The sequence below is a fragment of the Alligator sinensis genome, unplaced genomic scaffold, assembly GCF_000455745.1.
Source record: "Alligator sinensis unplaced genomic scaffold, ASM45574v1 scaffold1141_1, whole genome shotgun sequence".
NCBI lineage: Eukaryota > Metazoa > Chordata > Crocodylia > Alligatoridae > Alligator > Alligator sinensis.
Window position 1 is genome coordinate 873,675 of NW_005842650.1, and position 13,145 is coordinate 886,819.

The window sequence follows — 13,145 nt, forward strand, 5'->3', positions numbered from 1 at the left end:
CTGATAAAATAAATCCACTCTGTATCTGTTTCCTGTCCATATGGATCCAGACAAGGCAGTGCGGTTACTGACCCTTGCAAAGTATTGCAGCTCCCTAGGGATCATGTACAAAGCAACCCAGGGCCTGACCTCTCTTTGTGGCGATGACTGATGATTTGGAGCACACATGTAGAGGAAGGAGAAGGACCCTTCATACAGCCCTCATTAAAATAGCTTTTCCTGAAGTGACATACCATCATTTATTGTCAACTGTGGCTGTGGATGATAAACTGCTTTTCTTCTTCCTACATATTTGGTTGTAGACATGTTTAAGTAAAAGGAGTATTGAACTTAGGTGAAACCCTAAGGTAGACCACTTCTACGTTAATGGGTCTCTCATCTCTTTTTTCTCATAATGCTAAGCCAGGGATCTTCTGTCTGGCCAGTTTCCTATTCTACTCTATGCTCCACTGATTAATCCATGGAACATTGGATACAGTCCACCCACATAGTCCACAATATTCATCATTTGAAGCGTTGACGCACTGGTTAGACATTTTGGCTGCATCCAGATGAGCACAGTCACGTGGTATGTGGTGCCACAGACCTGTTTGCAGTGCCACATACCACACATTCAGGTGTTCTCCGCGCTGTAATGTACCTGGGGGGGAGGGGGGGAGGTTGACCCTAGGAGATCCCACGGTCAAAAAAGTCTGTGCAAAAAAAAATGTATAATAATAAAAAAGGGGTGGTGCAAGTGGGGATAGCACATGCTGCCCAAAACTGGAGCTTGGCTGGCTGGCTGGAGCCACACTCATAACTGTCGACCAGGCTCTGAGCAGCAGGATTGTTGCAGCCCCAAGAGGCCCCCAGGACCCCAGGTAAGGCTGCTGGGGCTGGCCTTACCTACTTTCCAGATTCCAGGGATGAGCTATCAGGGGACAGGTAATCTTCTGATTATGTAGTTTCTCCCTGCAGTAGAACTCCTTCCAAGTCAATGCACTACCTTTCCCATTCCTAAGTATTATGATACAACATAAATTATTGCCTTTGCAGCCCATGCCTAAAGCTATCTTTCCATTTCATGTTTCTTTATCTGCCCTACTGATGTCCAAAACAAACTTAAAAAATTAAAATAACATTCTACTCACTCCTTCCCTCCCAACCCAATATTAACCCTACGAGCAAAGGATTATATAGATCTGATCATCCCAAACCTACTGATTTGGGGTTATATTTACAGGTAGGGAATTAGTGGAAATTGGTAACAGTGGATCTGTTTGCTCATGGAACAAATGTGGCAAGAATCATTGTTTACAACATGGGCACAGCAGTCTGGGTGCATACCCAACAGTTGCCCCAGGAATTTTGCAAGCATCACTTTCCCTAAGTGCAATACAAGGGAGCCAGCCTTTAAGCTGAAGTTGATTGAGTTGGTACAGTCTGTGCAACACTGAGGAGAACTGTTCCAGTTGTGCTTCGGCCCCCTATCCTAACTATTTTCCATGATGCATGGCCTCATTGGGTACTGTGGCATAGGACATCTTGGAGTCTCAAAAGGTCCTTGTCAGTAGGACAAAGCGGAGGCCCTGGAAATAAGAATGTTGGAAGAATCTTCTAGGACATTCTGATTTCTGTGCACAGCCCTCACGTAGCCTTCATGCTACCAAGTGAAATGCAGCACCATAATCTGTTGCCTGAATAGTGGGGGAAACCTCATGAAGAACTCCCTATATTTGTAAATTCCATTACTCTCAATCTGTAATATGTTCAAGGCTATGATGGCATTGAAACTTTAAATGGGGCCAGTGCTTAGATGGGATTTCTCATAAGAAACCTCAAGTGCTGTAATGAGTTGATAACTGAGTAAGTGGTGTTCTTTCCTCCAGGTCCATCCTGAATCAGTATTTGTTAGGTAATTTTTGGAGATGCCACATTTCAGCTGAGATAACCAGTTGTGGTCATTAAATCTCCCTATGGTTAGAGCCATTTTTGGCAGGAGTTGGGAGAGAGATATGATATCCCCTGTTTCCTTCAGATGCTCCCTAACTTAGCAAAGGCATTCAATTTTGTAAACGCAGTCTGTAGGAATGCAACGTCTTCATTTGAGTTCTCTAGGAACAGATGTTCAGAATACTGCACACCTGGCTTTCCCCCCTTTTGAAGTATGCTTCTTAATTTCAGTATGATTCTTAATAGTGATCACGGTAAGCAGTCTGTGAGCCAGAAGATAAACTATTGCAAATCAAGTATAAGTTGATTTGGGCTCTCTGGCCTGCTTTTCAGTCTGTCACTTCACTTTGCATGCACACATGCATACACCTCTATGTCTGAGATTGGTGAATTATTTTTCTTTGCATAGTATCTAAACTGCACTTCAGTTGCTGCAACTATAATTAGCCCCATCATCCTATTTGACTGCATCAAGTAATATATATCATAGGCTGCAAATGAACTGGCTACTGTACAATTCTGGTTTTCTGATAAGCAACTTCAAGTTATTTTTGACATTGTGACTTTTTGTTGTTTCAGAAGAATGAAGTGGTAGTTTTCCTGTATTTATGTGCCTTATTAATACAGAGATCGTGAGAACTAGGTCTAGCTTTCTGTTACTTCCATTCAGACTCCATTTGGTGGAAGCATCCCTGTTGTGTTTGCAATGCACTAAGAGTTAAAAATCAAACAGGACATAGGGTATGTCTCCTCTGTGTCCTAGATACATCATGGGAAGGACACTTGGAGAAGTCCTTCCTACCCATGCCCACTTGCATGTGCCAAATCCAGAACTATGGTGATAAAGATACTCTGGGGCCAGCAGCTCTCATGCATACCAGAGATGGAAGTCTTTAAAATGCCTCTGAAGCATTTCATTTCCAGGTCTGAAGTGGGTAAGCAGGAGCAGGTGGACAGGTTGCTCTTGGCGTGTCCCAGTAGGGACTCTCCCAAGAACATGAGGACTTATGGTCCTAAACCAGTGATTCCCAAAAGGTTTGCCATGGCACACTAGTGTACTGAGAGAGCGATGGAAGTGTGCTGTGAGATGCACATGTGTGAGGAGGTAAATGCCCTCCTTCCCAATCTGGCTGTCACTGCTGTTGCCTTTTCCTCCCCTTCCCTGCTCCTAGGCATCCCCCATGCCAACCCTCCTTCACACTTCCAGCAGCTGTGGAAGGGCACATCCACCGATGAAACAGCGCTTTGCAGCCCTGCTCACCCCTTCCACTCATCTCATACTTCCTTGGCTGACAAGAGAGGCTCTGGGGTGGTTACTGGCATGTGAGACCCTGCAGGAATTATGGAGTTGCTTTTGGTTAAATGTTCTAGAAAAAACAGCCAAAAATCAAAATAACTTTTCAGGTATAGAAAGTGTACCACCAATTTTAATGCAGAAAAAAGCATGCCCTAGGTATCAAAAGTTTGGGAAACACTATCCTAAGCTCTGAGTCCAAGTGGAAGCCTGTTGCTTAACTATGGAGGCATCTAAGCTCTGTAAGTGTTACAAGTTGTGACCCTAGAGATCCTCAGATACCTGAATATTTTACTGCTGGACCTGTGCAGCAGCATCTCAAGGCAGAGCAGATTGGCACCTAGCTCATTCTTACACTTGCATAGGATTCAGACAATGGGATTTTATCTGCTTGAGGAACTCATTTTAGTGAATGGTTTTGGAGCACGCACACAGGGCTAATCTCCTTACAAAATGTAGTGACAATTTTTTTTTAAATGTCAGCAGGGAGGTGCTCTCATCCTTTTATGTAGTAGAGTAGCAGTCAGAGCACCCAACTCTGATCTGAGACATAGGGGTTCAATTCCCCCACTCTGTCTGAAGAAAGTTAACCCCATGTTTTTCATCTTCCAGGAGAATGCCCTAACTAGCAGTTTATAGGCTATGCTGGGGGAACAGGACTATGCATTTTCTTGCCTTTCCTGTGAAACCTGCTGCCACTACTGCTGCTGGGCTGGGCTGGAGCAAGGATAGTGGTGCTCCATGCCCCAGGCTGGAGCAGGGATGGGTAAGTGGTAGTGGGGGTAGAGACTGTGGATAGGGTGGCCATGATAGAGGACAGTCCAGTTGTCCTCTGTCCTCTATTGATACGAAACTGGATGCCTTTATCTTTTCTATTTTTCTCTTCGAGAGAAAAATAGAGACCATAAAGGCATTGGGTTCTGTATCAATGGATGATAGAGGACAGAGTAGCAGAAAACCGGAATGTCATCCATGATGGCCATCCTAGCTCTGGAGCGGGGTAGATGGGGGGAGGATGGGCAGGGGGCCTGAGGCTGCAGGGGAGGCAGGCAGGGGGTCAGAGGCAGTGAGGGGTAGGGTAGGTAAAAGAGTGGCAGGCAGTGGGGTGGGGGCAAATGGTGGGAGGGGAGAGGAAGGAGGGGCCAAGGTATGGGGGGCCAAGGGGCAGGGATCAAGCTGCTTGACCCCCCCCCAGTGCCTCCCTCACCACCTACCCCCCTGCCGCTGCTTTTCCAACTGCAGCAGTGGGTGGGGAACAAATTTAAGATGACCTTCCAATAATGAGATTCCATACCTGGAAAGTTATAACAAATTTATATATTGTCCACATATAGAATCTAATGGGGGGAGGGTCATCTTAAATTCAGGGTTATCTTGGATTCAGGTAAATGTGGTAGTCTTTAAAAGAGAATCTTCTATACTGGGATCTATCCCCTAGGTAAAAGGGGTGAATTGGCCCCCAACTCTGTTGTTACCAAGAGGCCATAGGTTTCGGACCTGAGCATGGGACAGTGGAGAGTTTTCAAAGTGTTCTCATAAGCCCTATGTAGCTCTGCATGGATTTTAAGTTACTGTTTGAACAAGTATAGAAAATCTGACTCATAATTTTGGAGGTGCGAGTTGAACTGCTTTGTCTATGTGATAGACAAATCACATAGACAAAGGGCCCAGGAAACACTCCAATTCTCTTACATTTTCTTTTGCCCTAGAAGCTCCACTCAGACTTAAGTTCTTAGTGACTTCCTTTGTGGTTAATAAAGGGTGGCAGAATAAGCGGAGTAGCTTATGAAGTAGCTGAATAACTTGCAGTAGATCTCTTGAAATAAAGCATTTTTCAGCTTGACTGAGAGAAGTTCCCAGCCTCAACATGGAGAAAAGGGAAGAAAGAAATCATTGGCAAATGTCATAGTATTTTATTGATGTTTATGATTTGCAAAGCTGATCAAAACTAACACTATGAAATACTTCTAAAGAAACATGGAATGCAGAGAGAAAGCCCCCTTTTCTGCAGTCCATGGTTATCACAAAAAAGCAGGAAGAAGGGATTCATAGAAGCAGCAGCAAGTGGTGCTAGTGGTTCAAGAGGTGGAGCTTTTCAGTGGGGCTTACTAGTGCCTTGTTACTCAGCATAGTTCAAAGAGGTGGTGTGTATGCGGGCCAGGAGCGATCCGGGGCCTTTTTTCCGTGCTGCGGGCTGTGGCCAGCAGCCCGGACACGCTGGGTCGGAGAAAGCAGGCGACACGCTAGAATTAGGCACGGACGCTTAGTGATTGATTCAAGATTGTTTACTTACACCGTAGATGGTCGTGGTGTAGGCTGGAAAGTTTCCCAGGTAAAGCTCCGCTTAAATCCCTGTTTGAGGACTCGGACAAAACTCTCACTCTCACGGAGTTGTCGAGGCTCCGTGGATCCTTGTTTGCGCGCAGGGAAGAGGGATACGTCGAGGATTGCGCTCAGCGACGGGGAGAAGAATCGATAGGTGATCAGTCTATCGATCAGCAGCCTCAGGTCAAATCTCCGTAGAGGCACTCTGCAGCATGCTCAAAGTTCTCCGACTTGGGTGGAAACCACCCAAGCCTCTTATACGGCTAGCAAGCCAATCGCTAGCCGCCATGTGGGAATAATTTAAAAACAACCAATAATGGGGCTCGAATTTAAATACAAATGGCGGGAACTCCTTGCAACATGCATTTCTATGCTGCAAAGAAGAAATGCACCCTGCAAAGAAAGCTTCAAACAGCGGGAAAATAATTCAGTGGTGCCAAAGCACACACAAAAACAAAAATCACACCTTTGGGTTGTGACAGTGTGCTGCTGGAAGGACCAGGGGATATCACAGGGGAAGTTGTTCTCTTGAATTAATGTTATCCCATGCTGGTTGCAGCTGTGCTAGCACTCTTGATTTGTGGTGTCAACTACTTGGTACAGTTTGACATTTCTTCTGATGCTGCTATTCCCTGCCCCTACCAAAATCTCATGTAATTATTGTTTTGGGAAGTTAAAAAGTAATTTCTTACTGGTATTGTTTTTAATAATACTATAAAAGCTTTCTGGATTAGTCTGGTACTGGCTACATGCTTAGTTCCAACTGCAACAAACCCTATATTTGACCTAGAGCTGAAATAATTAACTCAGACCCATTGAGTCATATCATTTTGCATTTCCTATGTGTGTGTCATTCTCAGTGCTGTGCCTAGACTGCTGGCAGCCCCGGGTCAACTTTTAGTTTCGGGCTTCCCTTTGCCAAAGATAGTGATAATAATAATCAGACAACATTTTTTTTTCCATTTTTATAAATTTTTGGGCCCCCTTTCTGTCTGGGCCTTGGGCAGCTGCCCAGTTCACCCATACTTGTGTCCAGGTCTGGTCATTCTTTCTGGAATACATCAAAAGTATTATTTACACCATCTTTGTTGTGATAGCTCCTTCTGTATACACTGGCTAATAGTGCATGTTTGCTCTGAAAAACAACAGCAAAAGTAGACTTATAGGATTCTAAATTCAGTCTCCCACTGAAACCAAGCAATTGTGATCAGTTTGCCAATAACAATGTTCCCTCTTCCACTCTTGCAACCCCATCCTGAGATTTGCAGATCCCTCAGGTCTTTCATTTTCCTACACATCACTTGTAATAAAGGTACTGTAAACCAGCTGATGCCTCATTTACAGCTTTGCAAGTCCCTATCTTCTGTTATTTCCACAGTGACAACTGTGCAACCTATTGTTGTGGTTTCACAAGTGTAATTGTCTGGAATTTGCTCAAGTGTTACATAGGAAGGAATAAGATCAAGTTCTGCCATGTTGTTTATGGAGTGCTAACAGATATAGGAAGCAGCAGAGGCTTATTTTTATTAACAAATTTGCAATGACCCTGAATATATACCAGGAGTAGCTATGTCAATGGGGAAGGTGCCAGTATTACATATAAATTATCAAATGAGAACTATGCATTAAGTTTTACTGGCTTATTTTCAGTTGCATAGACTATCTCTTAGGTAAAAAAACCTTTCTTTTAAATTGATGGAGATAAAATGTTTATCTTTGTGTATACAAAAACTAGATCTCTTGGTTCCAAAATGATACCTTTTATTAGACCAACTGGATCATTTTGGAACCAAGAGTTCTAGTTTTTTGTATGTCTTTTTGTCTTAGACCAACATGGCTACCAAGTATCTTTGTGCATCACATTTGTAAAACTCTAAGGAGAAAATTTCAGAAGCCTTGCTCTATATATTCAAAATATAATATAACTATTACTGCATGAAGATCTGAAATATATTATGCATTGAGTAGAGCTAAAAAAAAGCAGACTGTCTTCTGGAGATATTTAGTTCTGTACCCAATGGAATATCAATACCGGCCTGGAAAGCTTGGCTGAAAAGATCTGATTTATGGTTCAGTTTTACAGTTCCATATAGAAAACATTAGTTTCAATTTCAAATCCAGGACATGGTTTAGGCATAATGTAATCTGAAGCCACACCAATAATATTTAAAAAAAAACATGAGGGGAAAAAAGAGATAAATCTCTTTTCATTGTATTTCTTCTAAATTGGTTGGGGTTAAAACATAATTCTTTCAGAACTATGTCAAGGAGAGAGTAATTAAGAAGGAATAGTGAGGTGGAAAGGAATTCACCTTTCAATTTCATCCTGAAATATTCTGATTTAGTACGATGGTAAATTCCAAAGTTGTTGAAACCACACTTCAGAAATCCTCTTTTATTTGCTGTATCCTCATGTACAGGCAGATGAGCATGGCACGGTTTAGCTGCATTCATTTCAGGACTACAGATTTGACATGGAAATTGCAGATATACTTTCACAGGAATTTTGCTACTTTATCAGGAAAGTCTGGGTGTGCATGTAAAATATATATGCTCAGTATGCATATAGGTATACATACATGCTATCAAATGTTGGTGTGTTTTTTTTTAAGAGACCACTAAAAACAAAGCCCATAATTATGGTTGCCCTTGCAAACTGAATTTTGGTCCTCTTTTGTACATAGGTCATTAGAGCATATGACAATGAAACAACTATCTTTTTCACACAATCCCAATCTCATTCAGTACAGAGGATGGATAGGACTCATTGAATATGTACTATGTCAAATATTTACTTTTATCCTCTATGCTCAATATGCTGTCACATATGGAATTGTGGTATGTCCACTAATCAGACCCCAGGTTGCCAGAAAATGTATCCATTAATCAGACCCCAGTCTTTGAAGAGTGCTGGGGACGAGTTCCTGGTACAAGTGCTGGAGCAGCCAACTAGGGGCTGTTCTCTGACCTGCTGCTCACAAACAGGGAAGAATAGGTGGGGTATGTATTAGCAGATGGCAACTTGGGCAGCAGTGACCATGAGGTGATTGAGACCAGGATCCTGAGGAAAGGAAGGAAATAGCTGAGTAAGGACCCTGCACTTCAGAAAGGCAGACTTTGACTTGTTCAGGAAACTCATGGGCAGGATCCCCTGGGAAGCCAATCTGAGGGGGAGAGGAGTCCAGGAGAGCTGGCTGTACTTTAAAGAAACCTCATTGAGAGTGCAGGAACAAACCCTCCTGATGCGCAAGAAGACTAGCAATTATGGCAGAAAACAAGCTTGGTTTAGCAGGGAACTCTTTAATAAGCTAAATCACAAAAAGGAAGCTTATAATAAGTGGAAACTTGGATAGGGAGGAATATAAGAATATTGCTTGGGCATGCAAGAATGAAGTCAGGAAGGCCAAAGTGCATTTGGAGTTGCAGCTAGCAAGGGATGTGAAGGGTAACAAGAAGGGTTTCTACAAGTATGTCAGCAACAAGCGGAGGTTCAGGGAAAGTGTGAGTCCCTTACTAAATGGGGGAGGCAACCTAGTGACAGAGGATGCAAAAAAAGGCTGAAGTACTCAATGCCTTTTTCACCTCAGTCTTCACAGGTAAGGTCAGCTTCAAGACTACTGGACCTGGCAGCACAGTTTGGGGAGGAGGTGAGCAACCAACAGTGGTGAAAGAACAGGTTAGGAACTATTTAGAAAAGCTTGACATATAGAAGTCCATGGGGCCTGATGGGATGCATCCGGGGGTGCTGAGAAAGTTGACCAATGTGATTGCAGAGCCACTTGGCATGATCTTTGAAAACTCATGGCAATTGAATAGATCCTGGATGATTGGAAACGAGCAAATATAATGCCCATATTTAAGAAAGGGAAAAAGGAGGATCCAGGGAGCTACAGACCTTAGTCACTGAAAAAGTCATGGGACAGGTCCTCAAGGACTCCATTTCTAAGCACTTGGAGGAAAAGATGATTAGAAACAGTCATCATGGATTCACCATGGGCAAGTCATGTCTAACCAACCTGATTGTCTTCTATGATGAGATGACTGGCTCTGTGGATCCAGGGAGAGCAGTGGATATGAGGAGACCAGTGGATGTGATATACTTTGATTTTAGCAAGGCTTTTGATATTGTCTCCCACAATATTCTCACAGGCAAGCTAAGGATGTTTGGGTTGGCTGAATGGACTGTGAGGTGGATAGAAAACTGTCTGGGGCATCAGGCTCAGAGAGTACTAATCAATGGCTCTGTCTAGCTGGTAGCTGGTATCAAGTGGAGTGCCCCAGGGGTTGGTCTTGGGGCTGTTTTTGTTCCATATCTTCACCAATGACCTGGAAGATGGCATAGAGCAAGTTTGCAGATAACACCAAGCTGAGGGGAGTAGTAGTTACACTGGACGGTAGGGTTAGAGTTCAGAGAGACCTAGGCAAATTGGAGGATTGGACGAAAAGAAGTCTTATGAGGTTCATTAAGGACAAGTGCAAAGTCCTGCACTTAAAATGGAACAATCCTGTGCACCAGTACAGGTTGGTGACTGACTGGCTGGGCAGCAGCTCTGCAGAAAAGGACCTGGGGGTTACAGTGGGACAGTAAGCTGAATATGAGCCAATACTATGCCCTTGTTGCCAATAAGGCTAATGGCACAGTGGGCTGCATTGATAAGAGTGTTGCCAGTAGATCGAGGGAAGTGATTCTTCACCTCTACTCAGCACTTGTGAGATGACATCTGGTGTACTGTGTCCAGTTTTGGGGCCCCCACTACAGAAGGGATGTGGACAAATTGGAGAGAGACTAGTGGAGGGCAACAAAAATGGTTAGGGGCCTGGGGTACATGATGTTCAAGGGGAGACTGAGGGAATTGGGCTTATTTAGTCTTGAGAAGAGAAGACAGAGAGGGGATTTAATATCACCCTTCAACTAGCTGAAGGGTGGTTCCAAAGAGGATGGATCTAGACCGGGGTGGGCAATTTCGGCTGGAGGGCTACTTAATGAATTTTGGTAAGATGTCAAGGGCTGCCAGGGTAGTCCCACCCCTTGACAGGTGCCCCACCCCGGTCAACATCTTGAGACTGGAAGCCCCACCTCTAGCCCCTGACCTTTGCTACTGGAAGTCCCTCACCTGCCCCAAAAGTACTCCTTTTGGGAGGGAGGGTCCTTCTATCTTGAAATTGGAAAAAAAAAACCCAAATCGCATACTAAAAAATAAAACTTCTACTATAACTTATTTTAATTTTATTTTAAAATATTTTTGTCCTGATTTATGTGTGCTTGCACAGTGTAGCTAGAGGCAATTGTATAATAGCTCAAAATACAGTCCTACTCTTGTATATTGTGTGTGGGTGGTTAGGGGGTATATGTGGGGGAATGTGGGTGGGGTGTGTGTGGTGGGGTGTGTGGGGTATAGGTATGGTGGATGGGTGTGAGGGATGTGGTTGGGGTGGGGGCTGTGGGCGGGTGTGGAGTTATGGTGGGTGGGGTAGCAGGGAGAGAGGGTGAAAGAGAAATGGGCCTGGGCTGCTGGCTCTATCATGTGCGGCTCTTGCAGACTGCATGTGAGCCTCATGCAGTGCAGCTGGGAAGACCCTGCACCCAGGCTTCACACTCCTGTTGCTTCACCCTGGGTCCTTGCTGAACCCAGGGCACCCACACGGGCTGCGTACTCCTGTCCACTGCCTCCACTCCTCTGTCACTTCCCAGCCCCCGCTGCCACTCCCCACACCCACTGCTGCCATTTCCCCCTGTCCTGCATCTGCTGCTACCTCCCTGCCACCACTTCCTGTCATCCCCTGCTTACTGCTGCTTCCCGCCTGCTGCCCACCCACCACTTCCTTATGCCCCCCCACCTGCCTGCTGTTGCTTCCCACTGAATGGCCACAGCTGCATGGTGTGGCATGGAGCAAACCTGGCCCAGTGCAAGCTCCACAGCATGGGTTGATTGTGGCGGTTTCTGCTCCCTCCTTCCCTCCTTGCCAGGCCCTGCTAACTCCATGCTGCAAGGCACAGCATGGATTTGGCCCAGTCTGGGTCCTGTAGCACAGGCTGATTGTGGTGTTTTTCTCCCCTCCCTCCATCTAATACTATCTGAATTTCCACTTGGACAGAGAGAGGGTGGGGAGGACAGAGGGAGGGTGGGGAGGACAGACGGAGGGTGGGGAACAGCCAAAGGATTACTAGGCCAGAAGATGTAGAGGCTTCCAGTTGGGGGCTGGGGGCAGGGTGGGTTAGGGTGGGGCAGGGCCAGGTGGGTCTTGCTGCTCAGCCACTGGGTCCTGCCACTAGTTCTCCCTGGGTCCTGCTGCCACTAGCGCCTTGTCAGGTAGCCACACTCAGATAATAATTAATTTTCTAAATTGTTTAGGGGCCCTGCTAGTCAGATAGTAATGCCTGGCAGGACAGATCTGGCCCACAGGCCATATTTTGCCTGCCCCTGATCTAGACTGTTTTCATTGGTGTCAGGTAACAGAACAAAGTTATCATATTCATCCAAAATGTAGGAGACTGTTAAGTTTCCAACTTTGTCTGAGGAGATTTAAGTTTGTCTCTCCTGCTTCTAAGGAAAGTGACCAATCCAGCAAGCTGTGGGATAACCTGGGGTGATGTACTCTCCATTCCTCCTTGTGGTGGGGCAACTTTGGTTCCTGCCACTTTAAGAGGCTTGAGCAGGCTGCACAGCACCCTGCAGGTGAGAGCAGAGACAATCAGGTGGTCACGTAGCAGCCAGGAGGCCGCCTAATTGGAAGAGGGTTTGGCAGCCTGAGTATAAAACCAGGCCCAGGAAGGAAGGCTGGCAGTTGCAACTGAGAAGTTGATGGAGTAACATTGCCCAGCAGGAAGAGTCTGCTTCCTGAACATTTGGAGGTCAGGGTAGGAACTATGGGGATGGAGGAGGTTCCTGTTGGTTCTAGGTAAGACCTGAAAGTAGACCCTTCTGGGGTTGGATTATGTGGTGGGGCTGCCTGTAGCAGGGCAGGCTCCAGGAAATGCCATACCTGTGCCTCCCCAGTGAAAGGTGATGATGGGTGCCATAAAGCCTCAGCCCCTGCTGCCTTGTGGGTACCCTGTGGAAGGGAAAGGCTAGGGGAGCACACCCCAACAGAAGAGCATAGGGTCCAGGCCCATAATGTGGGGCCTGAGGCCCAAAGGTTGTAAGGCCTAGTGGCCCCAGTGAGGGGTGGAGTAGTGGCCCAGAGAGGGGCTAGAGGCTGAGTTCAGCCTGGTGTGGAGTAGAAAGCTAGAGGGCATGTAGAATAGGGTCTGTGGGTGACCTAGGACTGTGAGTCAACTGGCCAAAGTGTGTGAGCGATGTAGCCGAAAGGACCGTGTAGAGTAGGGCCTGGGTGGGACCCGCAGGGCTGCACGGAGGAGAGTGGAATGAGTGAGGTCTAATGAAGGGCAGAGCAGGTGCAGTCCAAAAAGGGGCAGTATGAATGAGCCCCAGGAAAGAAGGGTGAAGTGGATGTGTCGGTCCAGTAAGGGTGGAATGAGTAAGAGTGGATTTGGATACTATCTGTGAGGCACTGGACATGGTAAAAGGGATGTTAGAGCTGCATATTTAGCCCTTGTCATCAGTGGTTAGAATGAGCATCCTCCTGCTTAGAT